The sequence below is a fragment of the Mixophyes fleayi genome, chromosome 2, assembly GCF_038048845.1.
Source record: "Mixophyes fleayi isolate aMixFle1 chromosome 2, aMixFle1.hap1, whole genome shotgun sequence".
In the NCBI taxonomy this organism is placed as follows: Eukaryota; Metazoa; Chordata; class Amphibia; order Anura; family Limnodynastidae; genus Mixophyes; species Mixophyes fleayi.
The window spans coordinates 296427835-296443828 of record NC_134403.1 but is presented as its reverse complement, the minus strand read 5'-3'; the positions used below and the strand labels follow the sequence as shown (position 1 = coordinate 296443828).

Here is a 15994-nt window from a genome sequence, read left to right as displayed (position 1 = left end):
AATTTATATGCATAATTGAAAATAAAGTCTCACTACAACTTTAATGACATGATTTACCATTTTTGTTCTTGAAGAACTATTATTTATTATGCCAGTAACTGCTCTTATACCACAGGTAGCTTTAAAAGATGTAAGACAATGACAGCTGCGTATAGATGCATTTTCATAAATGGTGGTGTTGTCTCTAAAACTCCAATTGGGTTACAGTGCACAGCACATGAGCAATTTGACAGACTGCCATAAAACTCCATGAAAACAACAGTATTCATTCTTTAACAGATGGAATTGCAAACTCTTGCAGCAACAATGCCTTAGTCATTCTTATCCATAATGATAAAGTTATTAACCAAACTTAATGTTCATGAATCATTGGGAAAAAGTAGCCAAGTAAAAAGGCTTGCAGTTAGTTAGCTATTTGATACACATCTACAGCCTGTAGTATTAGTACCCAGCATTACTAGCAGCAGTGTAAAGAGAAGTGTTACAGTAGAGAGGCAACATGTTTGTGTCCACTGTGTTCATTACAGTAGTGTCAGTAGACACCGCTCAACACTATTATTTTCTACTTAATTTTTACCAGCTGTTGACTACAATAAGTACATACTCTGTCCATACTAGCAGTAACTGCTACAACATACAAGACTTTTTTGTGATATACAAAATCAGAAAGACCCCACGCTCTACACAGCGTTGAAATGCATTAAACCATGTATTTCATGCTCACTTTTACAGAATTGTATAAGTGTATTCATTAACATGTCTCAAAGCTTCCCTACTGTACTAAGTATACTTCATAAGTGTCCCCATAGAAATCCACTGTAGATATTGTCAAAATTCACCCAAAGCGAACATTTATTAGAAAGTGTGTGCATATAACACAGGTCCGTTTACTTACTTTATTTTCTGGCCTGACAGAATTGAAGCCCGGTTAACAGCACGATGGTCAGCATCGCTGGGACCATGTGTACCATTACAACCAAGGACCTATCTATGTGGAGTTTGTGGACCTCATTTAGAGTTGGGCACATAGTCCTTCTTAGGCGCATCGACCAAAAAAAACCACTATCACGCATTTGCAGCAAGCACCATATCCGTCTGCAACTTGGACGCAATTTACACTTGCAACAGCTTGCGACTCCCTACGGGGGAAATGGCTGAAAGCGGAATTGTAAAGGTGTGTCCATGTAAGTAAATACTACACGTAGTAAGGCACCGACGCAACACACCAAAAAAGGGCTAAAAATGTGCGGCAGGAATTAGGTGGCGCAAGTAGTTAGCTAGCTGCAGGAACTGCTTGCAGCTCGGTAGGATATTACGAGTGGGACGCAACTGGGGTTGCTTGCCACTCGTAATACCCTACCAAGCTGTGGCACACTCCCACTCCTCCACGTCTTAGACGCACATTAGGTCCGACTCCAAATGAGGCCCTGTATTTTCTCCCTGTGTTTGCGTTATAGCTGTTAATAAATAGGCTTACAGAATGTGTGTTATACACTTAAAATTATCACTTGTGTTCACAAGGCCTTAGAGTTGATGAAAATAAATATTAATTTATTGAATCTGTCTCTACCAAACTACACAATGTGGCTTGCAAAATCATGAAATAAAGGCAGTTTAAATATTGATATATTTCAAGTAGCAGTGTATGCTTTTAATTAAAAAGTAATAAATGAAAACACCAAATAAAAAAAATACATTTTAAATATACAGAATTATTGTATACTTTTTACTAAAGCTCTTGATAAATATGCCTTATTTGTGGCTTTGCAGAAACAAAGAAGTACATATATAGTTGCATTTAGTTTATTATTACTTACTTAAGAAAATAGGTGGAAGCATATGGTTTTGCATATCTAAATAACACAGACATGTAACATACAGGTATTAAATTTTCAATAAGAGAAGGGTAACTGTATTGACATATGTTGACTTTGAAATTCATGACATTCCTAAACTGCTGTTATAGAAAGTCATCATCACATCATTCCATATAGATCATTATATACTGGAAAATTACTATCGCCAATTCTTGTGTATTACAAACTTCAAGTCTGACCTCTACAGGCTGGTAATTGCAATCAATCTGCATTAGTGTGGAATGGTGTATATTTAATAGTGCTTACTGACAGCCTGTGCACTAGACCAAACAACACTATCATTTTGTGTCGTTATGGTCTGGTGGATACAGATAAGAAAAAGCCTCACCCAAAGGTCACCTTAAACAAGGACCAACTAATTTCACCTCAATGGAAATAGCTTTTACCACCAACACATTTCTCCTCCACTGAGACTAGCTGACATTTTTATTGTTATATCTCATAAAATACATATCCTATGTAATCCCCAGCAATAAGTTAATGAATAATAGAATTATATATTTTTTACTTATGTAATAGGGTCAGGGGTCATAATGATGAGGCCGTGCTAAACTCATGTCAGTGTATCCCACCATAACTACTCGTAGAAAAAGTTGTCAATTTAAGGTCCAATGTATGATAAAAAGAGTTACATTAGAATTAGCAATCACAACGCTATAGACTTAACACACACAAACACAAAGGCACTGATCTACCACTAAATCACTGATCTACCACTAAATGATATGTATCTGTGTGCACAATGAAGAGTCCAGTGATATATTTATCTTTAGTTGAAGACAGCAAATGGTTTATGGTTTTGATAACACAAATATTCTCACTAAAAGGGATTATTATCACACACACACACAACTTTGCTGACAAATGAGCACATCGGTACAACATGTCCTCATAATGTTTAACACAATTTAGTAAAAGCTGTCAAATGACTGATGCAGACAGCAAACTCCTGAAGTGCCAACTCGGGTTACATAAATCGGCTGGATTCTAAATACTGATCATAACCACAAATATGTTAACAAACTGGCCATTGTCCGCTGCCTGCATCCCTTCTGTTCCCACAAACCTACAGCAGAGGTTCCCATAGTTACCCGGCATGTCTATTTACCACCTAAGCGATCAAAGCAGGCACACAGCACACACAATAAGCTGTGCCAGGCTTCCTACAGAGTAAATGCCCAACCACTAATTAACTAATACACTTTTGCATATGGATGCATTACTCAGATTCCCCTTTCCAATAAACATCTCTGTCACCAGGGTGTACTCTGCACGTAATTGCTGATCATAGGAGCATAAATCACTTGTATATCTTAATAAACATCACGAGACGCACTTAATATAATGGCAGTTGTTAAAAATTCCACAGTTGTTAAAAATTCCGAGCATTCAACAGAGTTGTGAGTGATGATACTTCGGCATGCACAACACAGGAGTGTCAGGTTGTTTAGATGTACGTATGCATTAGACACATTTTTATAAGGCTCTATCACTGGTTACTGTAATCACTGAAAGTATATCACGCGGATTCTCTGTGTGACAGTTCCCTGATTGAAACGCTTAAAAAGGAGAAACTGTGTAAATTCTGCACTTTTCCAACAAAGATTCATTTACATAATCTCAATGCAGCGAAAAGGAGACAATGACTATTCACTCTATGGGATCTCATTTAAATCCAAACAAAGCAAGTCATTGATCAATAAAAGTTGCAAATAACTTTCCCGATTACAGATCACATGCGTGCAGCGGACTGACATTCGCAAGCTGCACCTAGCTCATAGTTCCCAGCCCAGCACATGTACCATACCTGAGTCATGGTTAGAATCCCATAATCCATACAGCTATGCAATACAATAATGTGTCCTCGCTAAAACGGTGCAGATTGTTGGGGCTCAGGAAGAGAAAGAATCCATCAGCTCATTCCTTTTGAATAATGTTCCTGCACTTTGAGACTTTTTTGGTGGGACAATATGAAGTTTTGCAGGAATCTTGTCCCCTTCTCAGCCTATGGGAAGTGAGAAGCAGGGAGAGGCAGCTGTCCGCCTCCACTTCAAACCACTGCTCCGACTGTGTGACTCAGGGCCAGCAGAGAGCTCGTCCAATCTGGGCTAGTGGGCGTGGTGTGCTCTGTGAGGCGGATTATACGGATTAACCAACTGGGTGCTGAGAGTGGATGCACAGACATCGCTCACATTTTCTATTTCAGGAAGATTAAGGGTTAAAGAATTTTAACGGCATTCACTATACAACATATTTTTCTTTTACACTGTCAATCAGAGTAACAGACAAAACATACAAGCGTCGTTTTTACATGATAGCAGCTAGTTTCACCATGCAGTAAATCAATTATGCAAACAAAGGGGATGGATAGGAGTTAATTCATGTTACTTAGAATGAGTTTTTTTTTTGTTGCCAACACTTATCTTCATTGATCACCTTATCTTTCCAGATGGAGGGGGGGTTGGGGGTTATCTCATTACCCACTTTATCACAAGAGCTGGTTTTGTTTAAGGTCAGTGATTGTATTGTTTGCTCTAGTACCCAGTGACTGTATAGTGGAATTAATGTTTGCGGAAGAGCTTCCTGTATATTTAGTCATACACATCGTTCTGTTGAATGAATAGAATTGTTCTTTGCTTTTGGTAATCTGTCATAGTTGTAATTTTAACATAAATTTCCTGTGACCCTTTGCGGCTGAACAGGTACATGTTACTATATCATAAGTAGCAGGGCCCTAACTAAGGCTGTGCGAGAGGGGTGACCGCCCAGGGCGTAATGCTGAAGGGGGGCGCAGTTACAGTTTATAAATATTCAGTTTGTTTGGTTAAAATTGAGGGCTAGGGTGTTTTCCCTCTTGGCCCTGGTGCTAATATTTTAAGTTACAGCTCTGATAAGTAGAGATGAGCGGGCTCGGATATCTGAAATCCGAGCCTATCTGAACGTTGCCGATCCGAGCCGGATCCAAGACAGATCCGGGTATTTTCCGCCAATTGCAAAACTGAAACCGAGGCTCTGAGTCATAATCCCGCTGTCGGATCTCGCGATACTCGGATCCTATAAATTCCTCGCTAGCCGCCGCCATCTTCACTCGGGCATTGATCAGGGTAGAGGGAGGTTGTGTTAGGTGGTCCTCTGTCCTGCTATATCTCGTGCTGTGCTGTGCTGGGGAAATAACAATGCCCTTAGAAGGGCACAGCACAGCACGAAAAATGTAAAAAAAAATTATTATAAAAAAAATAAATTTTAAAAAAATATCCAAAAACAATCCTGCAGTATAAGTCCATTGGTACTGCAATATTACAAAGTTCCCTGATTCTGCAGAATAGACTGGGAATTAGTGGAAATGATTGTTATTGAATGGTATTGAGGTTAATAATAGCGTAGGAGTGAAAATAAACCAAAAAACTTGATTTTAACACTTTTTATGTTTTTTTTAAAATAAATCCAAATCCAAAACCTTTCATCAGGTGTTTTGCGAAACAAATCCAAACCCAAAACCTCAAGCAAATTCGAATCCAAAACACAAAACACGAGACACCAAAAGTGGCCGGTGCACATCCCTACTGATAAGTAGTACTGTGTTTTAATTGTATTTTATTTTATTTTATTTTATTCAAGCTAGAACATTTAAGCTAACCACCAAAATAACATTTTGCCATATGTGGTGGCCAAATTAAATGAGATTAAGCTGTTTGGTCCCTTGGGCAGAGCGGCGAATCAATTCTCATATAATAGGGGACCTGTAAGTGTGGTTGTAAGATGACCTCAACCACGGGCCAATAGGATGCATATGTAGTCATCTTCCCTCCGCATTTCTCAACATGCCTCAGTGATCTGATTAATTTTGATAATGGACCACATTGGTCGATATCGGCTGCAGTGTCGCATGTGTGGCCAGTATTACCATAATGCCAGCCTAACATTAATGAGGTCTCCTAAAGAAGAATGTTAAGGGTGTGGAGCTTACACACACAATTCTTTATTAATATATGTAAACATAGTTCTAAAAAATAAATTTGCACAACTATGTTATAATTTTGCTCTTTAAAAAGCTGATTAGTGAGAGCACCATCAGATGTAAGAATATGGTTGAGCCACTGGTGTGACATCACACTGAGCTAAGATATCGCAGTGGCTAAACTACAGTTATCCTGGGCACACACTACAGGTTTTTCAACCAATTATCTTGCTAATCACACAATAAACAATTGTTAAGTCCGATATCACATTAGTGGGTACGCTCCAAAGATGAACGAGTATCGTTCCAAAGCACATTGTATTGTTTGATTAGATTTTTAAACAGGACTAAACATCTTGTTCAATGATGGTACAATGTCGTTCCAATTCTGCAGTGTGTATGCACTCACGACCGGCAGTGTACATGGATCTCTATGGAGTGTGCAGAGTCACAATCTTTTTATCAGTTGGTTATGAGAGATGAAGAACACAGATCTGAAGGTAATCATGTAGGTGTGTACACGTACATCTGCATGCTCATCAGGACTTTCATTCGTCTGTAAAATCATTACAGAAATGGCATCTGCAGTAATTTTCTGTAGTGTGTACCTAGCTTTAGCCCTGACTGCTCTAGTTAAATATGCCATCACTTAAAACCAAGTGAGCTTTTGAAGGCACTCTCATGCTTGTTTCTAAAAGGTTGGTAGTCTTTTAAATAGCTACCAATGTGGTTTGTCATGTTTAAACCAGAAACAACAAAGCTCTGAGCCTGTTTAATAGTGTTTTCTTTTAGTATGTTTCTTAATTACCTTAAAAAAAAATGTTAAGAAAATGACTTTGTTAGCCTCTCAACTACATGACCATAAAATTCAAACTGCCATCTTAACAAGGCCATTAACCTGTTCTCTAACTAACAGATCTACACAATAAATGTTCTAAAGAAAAGGATGCCTGGATTCTGAGGGGCATACTACACAATGCAGACTGTCCAGCATGTAAAGGTCATAAATAACTCTTATATTCCGAAATCAAAACAAGGTTGAAGTTAAACAAACAACAAAAATCAAGGCCGGTATAAAAATATGTGTGCCTTAATATATTCCTTGTAACATAACATCACAGATACAGATAACCTCCGAGGGCGGGTTCAACCATGTACCGGGGCCTGGGCCTCCACTGGAAGCCAGCAGTCAGGATTTTGTTTCTTTTTCACTCGTATTTTTTAATAATTTTTTTTCCAGCAGATGGCGCGTGTATGCTCATCTATGGGTGAGGGGAGGGTCCAAAGGTTGCTGTACTGGGGCCCCCAATTCCTCTTGACAGCCATGCTTACATCTCTACTGTAGCTGATGCAAGTGATACAGCAGAAAAACACGTTACCTAGAGATGCCCAAAACTTAAATCGGACACTGCTGCGTGCTCTCTAGCTTGGCACGCTCTTACTGTACATTGTCTACATGCATGCACCCAGTCTCCTCCCTGTTTCGCCCCAGAAATCGTAGGCTGTAGTAAGGGTTGGATACACTTGCGTTCTCTGGCATATAGTTAGTTTCTGCTCATGGGCAGAGCAATTTAATAGTGAGATATTGGCATTGCCTTCCTTGATGAATCAGGCCCTGAATGGGCAGGGATATGATATTTTTATGATTATAATCATTATCATTAAAATAGATTTGTAAGGTGCCACAGTGCTCCGCAGCGCCGTACAGTAGGGAAAACTGTACATACATAAAACAGCAACATACAGTAACCTGTAGCTATGCCATGTGCATATTTGAGAAATCTTGACCTGGAGACTTTATCAGGAATTAAAATGTCTAAAGCTGGGTACACACTACACGGTTTTCGTCCAATAATCGGCTCAATCAGCCGACATACGCCCGCTCGTTCAAAAGTCGGGTCAGTGTGTGTAGTGACACGATGGTCGAAAGTCTGCCCAAATGGACGATTGTCGCCTCATTTGGTTGGTCGTACCGTTTAATATTTTCGTTCCAATCTCCTTTCCGTTGTGTAGTGTGTATAAACTTCCGACCGATCAACAACAGTGAGTACGAAATTACAGTCATTGCTCACGACAACATGGCTGTAAAAAGTCGCTTAAGGAAAGTCCGCTCTTCCCTTTATCGTCCTAAACAAGGCTAGTGTGTATGCAGTCCATGGACCGAGCGATCGGACCATCGATCACATGTAAAATCGCTCGGCATTAAAAGTTGGTTGAAATTTCTGTAGTGTGTACCTAGCTTAAGACGGTGGGTCCTACTATGTAAACCATGGAGCTTGATATAACAAAAAGCAAAACTGTTACAACAATGATACAATTAAGTTAATGATACAATTAGTGTCACTGTTCATCATACACATTTCACCTCCTAGTTCATGGCACACTAGTTCATGTTTTATAATCTGAGTGTTTTAAAATACTGCATACGAGCCGTACAGTATACAGAACTGAAACTATTTGCTCAATTTGGGGTGTTTTTAGAATTTTACTTTTACACTAGCCCAGATTTCACACCCATTTTCCAATTTTCCAGGTCCCTTCAAAAATGTAAAAATAAGAAGCTATTTACATTCACATTCATAGAATAGGAAACACAACTTTGCACGCAAACACAGGCAATGCTCCTTAAAAATCAATTTCACACCAGGCAATGACCGGGTCATTTTTGCTAGTTTTTTACAAAAAGAATCACCTTTCATTCATTCAGAGATAAGTGCTTGTGTTTCAGCAGACACTTGGATACACATTTTAATTTATTCATACAGATCTATACATTAGACCCCAAAGAACATCATTCTGGAAATAAGGAGGGGCAAGTGGATCAGGTGCAAAAGTGGGATTGCCCCTCAACAGAAGGAACAGATGGATGGTACAACAGACTTAAACTGAACATGACTAAGGGGTATTTATTGACTACACTGAGTGTTTGAAAAAGTGGAGATGTTGCCTATAGCAGCCAATTAGATTCTAGCTGTCATTTTTAGAATGTACTAAATAAATGATAACTAGAATCTGATTGGTTGCTATAGGCAACATCTCCACTTTCAAAATGAATGCTTATTTTAAGGAAAGGATTGTTTCTGAAATCATTTTTATTTATAAATAGTACCAAATTATAAGCGCGTTCGCAATTAACACTGAATTATAACTAATTACATAACCACTATTCATTTATAACATGTGCTCCTAACAGGAATCACATGTTGTCCCCTTGGCTAGGGGTAACGTCCGATCTTTGACCCTCTTCCATATGATTTGCACTGAAAGGCCAGATCCCAGGTGTATCTACAACGTTACACGTTGCAATTTGATCAGCACGGTGGCTAAGTGGTTAACACTGCTGCCTTACAGCACTGGGGTCATGAGTTCAATTCCTGACCATGGTCTTATCTGTGTGGAGTTTGTATGGTCTCCCCGTGTTTGCATGGGTTTCCTCCCACACTCCAAAAACATACTGGTAGGTTAATTGGCTGCTAACAAAATTGACTCTAGTCTGTGTGTATGTGTGTGTGTTAGGGAATTTACACTAAGTCCCAATGGGGCAGGGACTGATGTGAGTTCTCTGTACAGCGCTGCGGAATTAGTGGCGCTATATAAATAAATGGTGATAATGATGATATTGAACTGTTCAAAATGTAGGTGGCCAAATTGATTGATAATCCAATCATCTGTGTGCCAGGAAAATTATCCTACAACAAGGATGGACTGTCCATGGACGCACACTTTATAACGGTGCCAGTTGGCTGAAAGTCAGACGGAGAATTCTGCCCAGCCTCTCTGAGTGCGTTTTCAAACCCCAATTGATATGAGTTGTTAGACAATGAGAATCTAAACAGGGAGTTGATGATGGCTGATTCATTAACTACAGTTACAACTGGATTGGATGCCTTTCTTCCAAGAATTGATATCTTTGGATACAGACAAGTGAGACAACATGAGACAAAGGGGAGCAGACAAAGAGACATGGACGAAAGGGGGAGAAACATGAAACAAGGGAGGGAAACAAGGATGAAGACATGAGACAAAGCAGGTGTAGTCGCTGGCTTAGATTTATCTTCAGGGCACAGTATCCTGTAGCTATGCCATGTGCATATTTGAGAACTCTTGACCTGGAGACTTTATCAGGAATTAAAATGTCTAAGACGTTGGGGCTTACTATGTAAACCATGAAGCTTGATGTAAAAAAAAAGCAAAACTGTTACAACAAGCAGACCCCACGTTTCCAGTCACATGCTGTGCTAGAAATTCCACTTCAAGTGATGTTACATATTTTCTATGGCAGCATATGTGACACTTTTTTTTTACAGGTTATTAGATTTTTTTGTTTCTTTTGCATTGGTTAATATAACATTTTAAGCTATACCACTTAATGTGAGACTAAACATCTAGCACAGTATTAAACATATAATAATACATATTAAATAAACAGTGTCATTCTTGGCTCACATCTATGTATACATTATGGGTGTTCTTTGTTCTATGTATTCAAGAATAAAATGTAAGTATTTTCAATCCAAAATATTTGGCCATCTACTACAGCTTCATTCATGGAAAGGCTAATATAGAAAATGTTCCTGGAAAAGTAAACCATTTTTAGCTTTACACTGAAAGGTGTGATTATCTTAAATATAATTTCTCACTATTAACCCTATGTGGGAAAAGTTTGAAAATGTCAGGAACTTAATAACTCTGTAAATACCTTTAAAGAGGATCTGTCATATTTAATCTAAAGGATGCTTTACTTTATAGTGTCTTGTGCATAGTTCATCTTAAAAAGAACAGACTCATCCCTGTGCTCTATATGTGAAAATATCGGCTACAGAAAATGGCTCCTGCTCACATCCGGGGACTTCCTACTACGGCTACTCTATACTAATGAGACAGGAAAGCTGTGATCTAGAAAGAAGTTGCCCAGGAGCAAGCATGAGTGTGTCTCCAGCTGACATTCTCCACTTGCATGAAGGGGCAGCACGGTGACAAAGTGGTTAACACTTCTGCCTCACAGCACTGGGGTCATGAGTTCAATTCCCGACCATGGCCTTTTTAGAATATAAATAGGGATTCATTTACAGTTGGACACAAGTCCATTTCTGACTTGCATAAAACGTGTTGCTTTTGCATGATCACAGATTAAATCCATGTTTAATCCATCCATTCGGGCAGCACAGCTAAGTGGTTAGCACTTCTGCCTCACAGCACTGGGGTCATGAGTTCAATTCCCAACCATGGCCTTATCTGTGTAGAGTGTATGTTCTCCCCGTGTTTGCATGGGTTTCCTCCGGGTGCTTCGGTTTCCTCCCACACTCCAAAAATAAAACATACTGGTAGGTTAAATGGCTGCTAACAAATTGACACTAGTCTGTCTGTCTGTCTGTCTGTGTGTGTGTTAGGGAATTTAGACTATAAGCCCCAATGGGGTAAGGACTGATGTGAGTGAGTTCTCTGTACAGCGCTGCGGAATTAGTGGCGCTATATAAATGATAATAATAATAATGTTTTTTGAGATGAGTGTTTTTGAGATGATTTTGTGTTTGGAGAGGCGGGTCAGGGTCATTCATGTTCATTACAGTAATGGCGTGGAGATGAAAGTCAACCTCTGCCCTTAAGGATTGTATCCATTTTTAGCTCAGATACATTCTTAAGATACACCTATAAAATGTATATTTTTGCTGGTCACATAGGCCTGATGCAAGTTTCTTATTAGATGAATGACTGTCCCATTTTTTTCTCTGGACACATCTATGCTAGATATCAAGTTGCACATATCTTAAGATATATGAATCTGACAAAACAGCCGCAGAATCGTAAGTGTACGAACAGATTTTGGAGTGTATGTAAAAGATGTATTTGTTCATCTAAATCTAAATGAGGTCCATAGTGCACAATGCACATTATAAAATGACCTTTAGATACAGAAAATGTACAGGTGTGCTGCAGATAGAGATCCATCATCTACAAATATGACATATATTTAATAGAGATGAGCGTACTCGGATTTCGTGAATCCGAGCCCACCCGAACGTTTCCGATCTGAGTCGGATCCGAGACAGATCCGGGTATTGGCACCAAATGAAAACCTGAAACCGAGGCTCGGAGTCATAATCCCGCTGTCGGATCTCGCGATACTCGGATCCTATAAATTCCCCGCTAGTCGCCGCCATCTTCACTCGGGCATTGATCAGGGTAGAGGGAGGGTGTGTTAGGTGGTCCTCTGTCCTGGTAGATCTCGTGTTGTGCTGTTTAGTTCTGTGCTGTGCTGTGCTGTGTTCTGCAGTATCAGTCCAGTAGTGCTGTGTGCTGTGCTCTGTCAATTTTGAGTTCAGTGGTGCTGCTGGGTCCTGTGCTGTGTCCTGTTCAGTCCAGTGGTGCTGTGTCCTGTGCTTCTAAGGGCATAGTTATTTCCCCATTATTCCCAAGTGTTTAAAAAATAAAAAAAAAGTTATAAAAAAAAATACAAAAAAATAATTATTTTTTTTTTTAATTACAACAAAATTTGCAAAACCAATCCTGCAGTATAAGCCCATTGGTACTGCAATATTACCAAGTTCACACATTCAGCATTAAAAGTCCAGTGGTACTGCAATATTACAAAGTTCACACATTCTTCAGTATCAGTCCAGTGGTGCTGTGTCCTGTGCTCTGTCCTTCTGAGTTCAGTGGTGGTGCTGCTGGGTCCTGTGCTGTGTCCTGTTCAGTCCAGTAGTGCTGTGTCCTGTGCTCTGTGCTTCTAAGGGCATAGTTATTTCCCCATTATTCCCAAGTGTTTAAAAAACTAAAAAAAAGTTATAAAAAAAATACAAAAAAATAATTAAAAAAAATATTAATTACAACAAAATTTGCACAACCAATCCTGCAGTATAAGCCCATTGGTACTGCAATATTACCAAGTTCACACATTCTGCAGTATCTTGTGCTACATATAATGGAGACCAAAAATTTGCATATAATTTTTAAAGGCTTTGCCGAGTGTGTGTGGCTTAGGGGTACGCTCTCTTGTGCTACATATAATGGAAAACCAAAATTTGGAGTATAAAGTAGGGAAAGATCAAGACCCACTTCCTCCTAATGCTGAAGCTGCTGCCACTAGTCATGACATAGACGATGAAATGCCATCAACGTCGTCTTCCAAGCCCGATGCCCAATCTCCTAGTACAGGGCATGTAAAATCCAAAAAGCCCAAGTTAAGTAAAAGTAGCAAAAAGAGAAACTTAAAATCATCTGCGGAGAAACGTAAAGTTGCCAATATGCCATTTACGACACGGAGTGGCAAGGAACGGCTTAGGCCCTGGCCCGTGTTCATGACTAGTGGTTCAGCTTCACCCAAGGATCTTAGCCCTCCTCCTCCTCCCCCCCTACAAAAAATTGAAGAGAGTTATGCTGTCAGCAACAAAACAGCAAACAACTCTGCCTTCTAAAGAGAAATTATCACAAATCCCCAAGGCGAGTCCAAGGGTGTTGGTGGTTGTCAAGCCTGACCTTCCCATCACTGTAAGGGAAGAGGTGGCTCGGGAGGAGGCTATTGATGATGTAGCTGGCGCTGTGGAGGAACTTGATGATGAGGATGGTGATGTGGTTATTGAAAATGAGGCACCAGGGGGGGAAACAGCTGATGTCCATGGGATGAAAAAGCCCATCGTCATGCCTGGTCAGAAGACCAAAAAATGCACCTATTCGGTCTGGAGTTATTTTTATCCAAATCCGGACAACCAATGTATGGCCATATGTAGCTTATGTAAAGCTCAAATAAGCAGGGGTAAGGATCTTGCCCACCTAGGGACATCCTCCCTTATACGTCACCTGAATAACCTTCATAGTTCAGTGGTTAGTTCAGGAACTGGGGCTAGGACCGTCATCGGTACAGGGACACCTAAATCCCGTGGTCCAGTTGGATACACACCAGCAACACCCTCCTCGTCAACTTCCTCCACGATCTCCATCAGATTCAGTCCTGCAGCCCAAGTCAGCAGCCAGACTGAGTCCTCTTCAATACGGGATTCATCCGAGGAATCCTTCAGCGGTACGCCTACTACTGCCACTGCTGCTGTTGCTGCTGTTAGTCGGTTATCTTCCCAGAGGGGAAGTCGTAAGACCGCTAAGTCTTTCACAAAACAATTGACCGTCCAACATTCGTTTGCCATGACCACAAAATACGATAGTAGTCACCCTATTGCAAAGCCTATAACTGCGGCTGTAACTGCAATGTTGGTGTTAGACGTGCGCCTGGTGTCCGCCATCAGTGGAGTGGGATTTAGAGGGTTGATGGAGGTATTGTGTCCCCGGTACCAAATCCCGTCGAGATTCCACTTCACTAGGCAGGCGATACCAAAAATGTACAGAGAAGTACGATCAAGTGTCCTCAGTGCTCTAAAAAATGCGGTTGTACCCACTGTCCACTTAACCACGGACATGTGGACAAGTGGTTCTGGGCAAACGAAGGACTATATGACTGTGACAGCCCACTGGGTAGATGCATCCCGTTCCGCAGCAACAGCAACAGCTGCATCAGTAGCAGCATCTACAAAATGGCTGCTCGTGCAAAGGCAGGCAACATTGTGTATTACATGCTTTAATAAGAGACACAACGCTGACAACATATTAGAGAAACTGAGGGAAATTATCTCCCAGTGGCTTACCCCACTTAGACTCTCATGGGGATTTGTGGTGTCAGACAATGCCAGTAACATTGTGCGGGCATTAAATATGGGCAATTTCCAGCACGTCCCATGTTTTGCCCACACCATTAATTTGGTGGTGCAGCATTACCTCAAGAGTGACAGGGGTGTGCAGGAGATGCTTGCGGTGGCGCGCAAAATTGCTGGACACTTTCGGCATTCAGCCAGTGCCTACCGCAGACTAAAGGCACATCAAAAAAGCATGAACCTGCCCTGCCATCACCTCAAACAAGAGGTTGTGACGCGCTGGAACTCCACCCTCTATATGCTGCAGAGGATGGAGGAGCAGCAAAAGGCCATTCAGGCCTACACAGCCACCTACGACATAGGCAAAGGAGTGGGGATGCGCCTGAGTCAAGCGCTGTGGAGACTGATTTCCGTGTTGTGCAAGGTTCTACAGCAGTTTGAACTTGCCACACGAGAAGTCAGTTCCGACACTGCCAGCTTGAGTCAGGTCATTCCCCTGATCAGGCTGTTGCAGAAGCAGCTGGAGAAAGTGAGGGAGGAGCTGGTAAACCATTGCGATTACACCAAGCATGTAGCTCTTGTGGATGTAGCCCTTCGTACGCTTTGCCAGGATCCGAGGGTGGTCACTCTTTTAAAGTCAGAGGAATACATTCTGGCCACCGTGCTCGATCCTCGGTTTAAAGCGTATGTTCTGTCTCTGTTTCCGGTGGACACAAGTCTACAGCGGTGCAAAGACCTGCTGGTCAGGAGATTGTCCTCTGAAGAGGACCGTGACATGCCAACAGCTCCACCCTCATTTTCTTCCACATCTATGGCTGCGAGGAAAAAGCTCAGTTTTCCTAAAAGAGCCGCTGGCGGGGATGCTGATAACATCTGGTCCGGACTGAAGGACCTGCCAACTATTGCAGACATGTCTACTGTCGCTGCATTGGATGCTGTCACAATTGAAAAAATGGTGGAGGATTATTTTGCTGACACCATCCAAATAGACATGTCAGACAGTCTATATTGTTACTGGCAGGAAAAAAAGGCAGTTTGGAAGTCCCTGTACAAACTGGCTCTATTTTACCTGAGTTGTCCCCCCTCCAGTGTGTACTAGGAAAGAGTTTTTAGTGCAGCGGGGAACCTGGTCAGTGAGCGGCAAAGGAGGTTGCTTCCTCACAACGTTGAAAAAATGATGTTTATAAAAATGAATAATCAATTTCTCAATGAAGTACAGCACTGCCCTCCAGATAGTACAGAGGGACCTGTGGTTGTGGAGTACACACTGTAGGGGGAGAGGAATCAGAGGTGGAGGATGAGGACGACATCTTTCCTCAGTAGAGCCTGTTTAGTTTGTACAGGGAGAGATGAATTGTTTTTTTGGTGTGGGGACCCAAACAAACCAAACATTTCAGCCACAGTTGTTTGGTAGGCCCTGTCGCTGAAATGATTGGTTTGCTATAGTGTGCATGTCCTATTTCAACAACATAAGGGTGGGTGGGAGGGCCCAAGGACAATTCCATCTTGCAACTCTTTTT

General features: G+C 41.0%; 1 protein-coding gene across 1 annotated transcript in view; it reads right to left on the bottom strand.

Annotated features, from left to right (window-relative positions):
* Positions 1-15994, bottom strand: part of MID1 (midline 1) — a 251374-nt gene that overhangs the window by 155650 nt on the left and 79730 nt on the right. The window contains exon 2 of the mRNA XM_075196451.1: positions 3685-4074. The gene's annotated coding sequence lies outside the window, so the exon portion shown is untranslated. The remainder of the gene's footprint in view (positions 1-3684; positions 4075-15994) is intronic.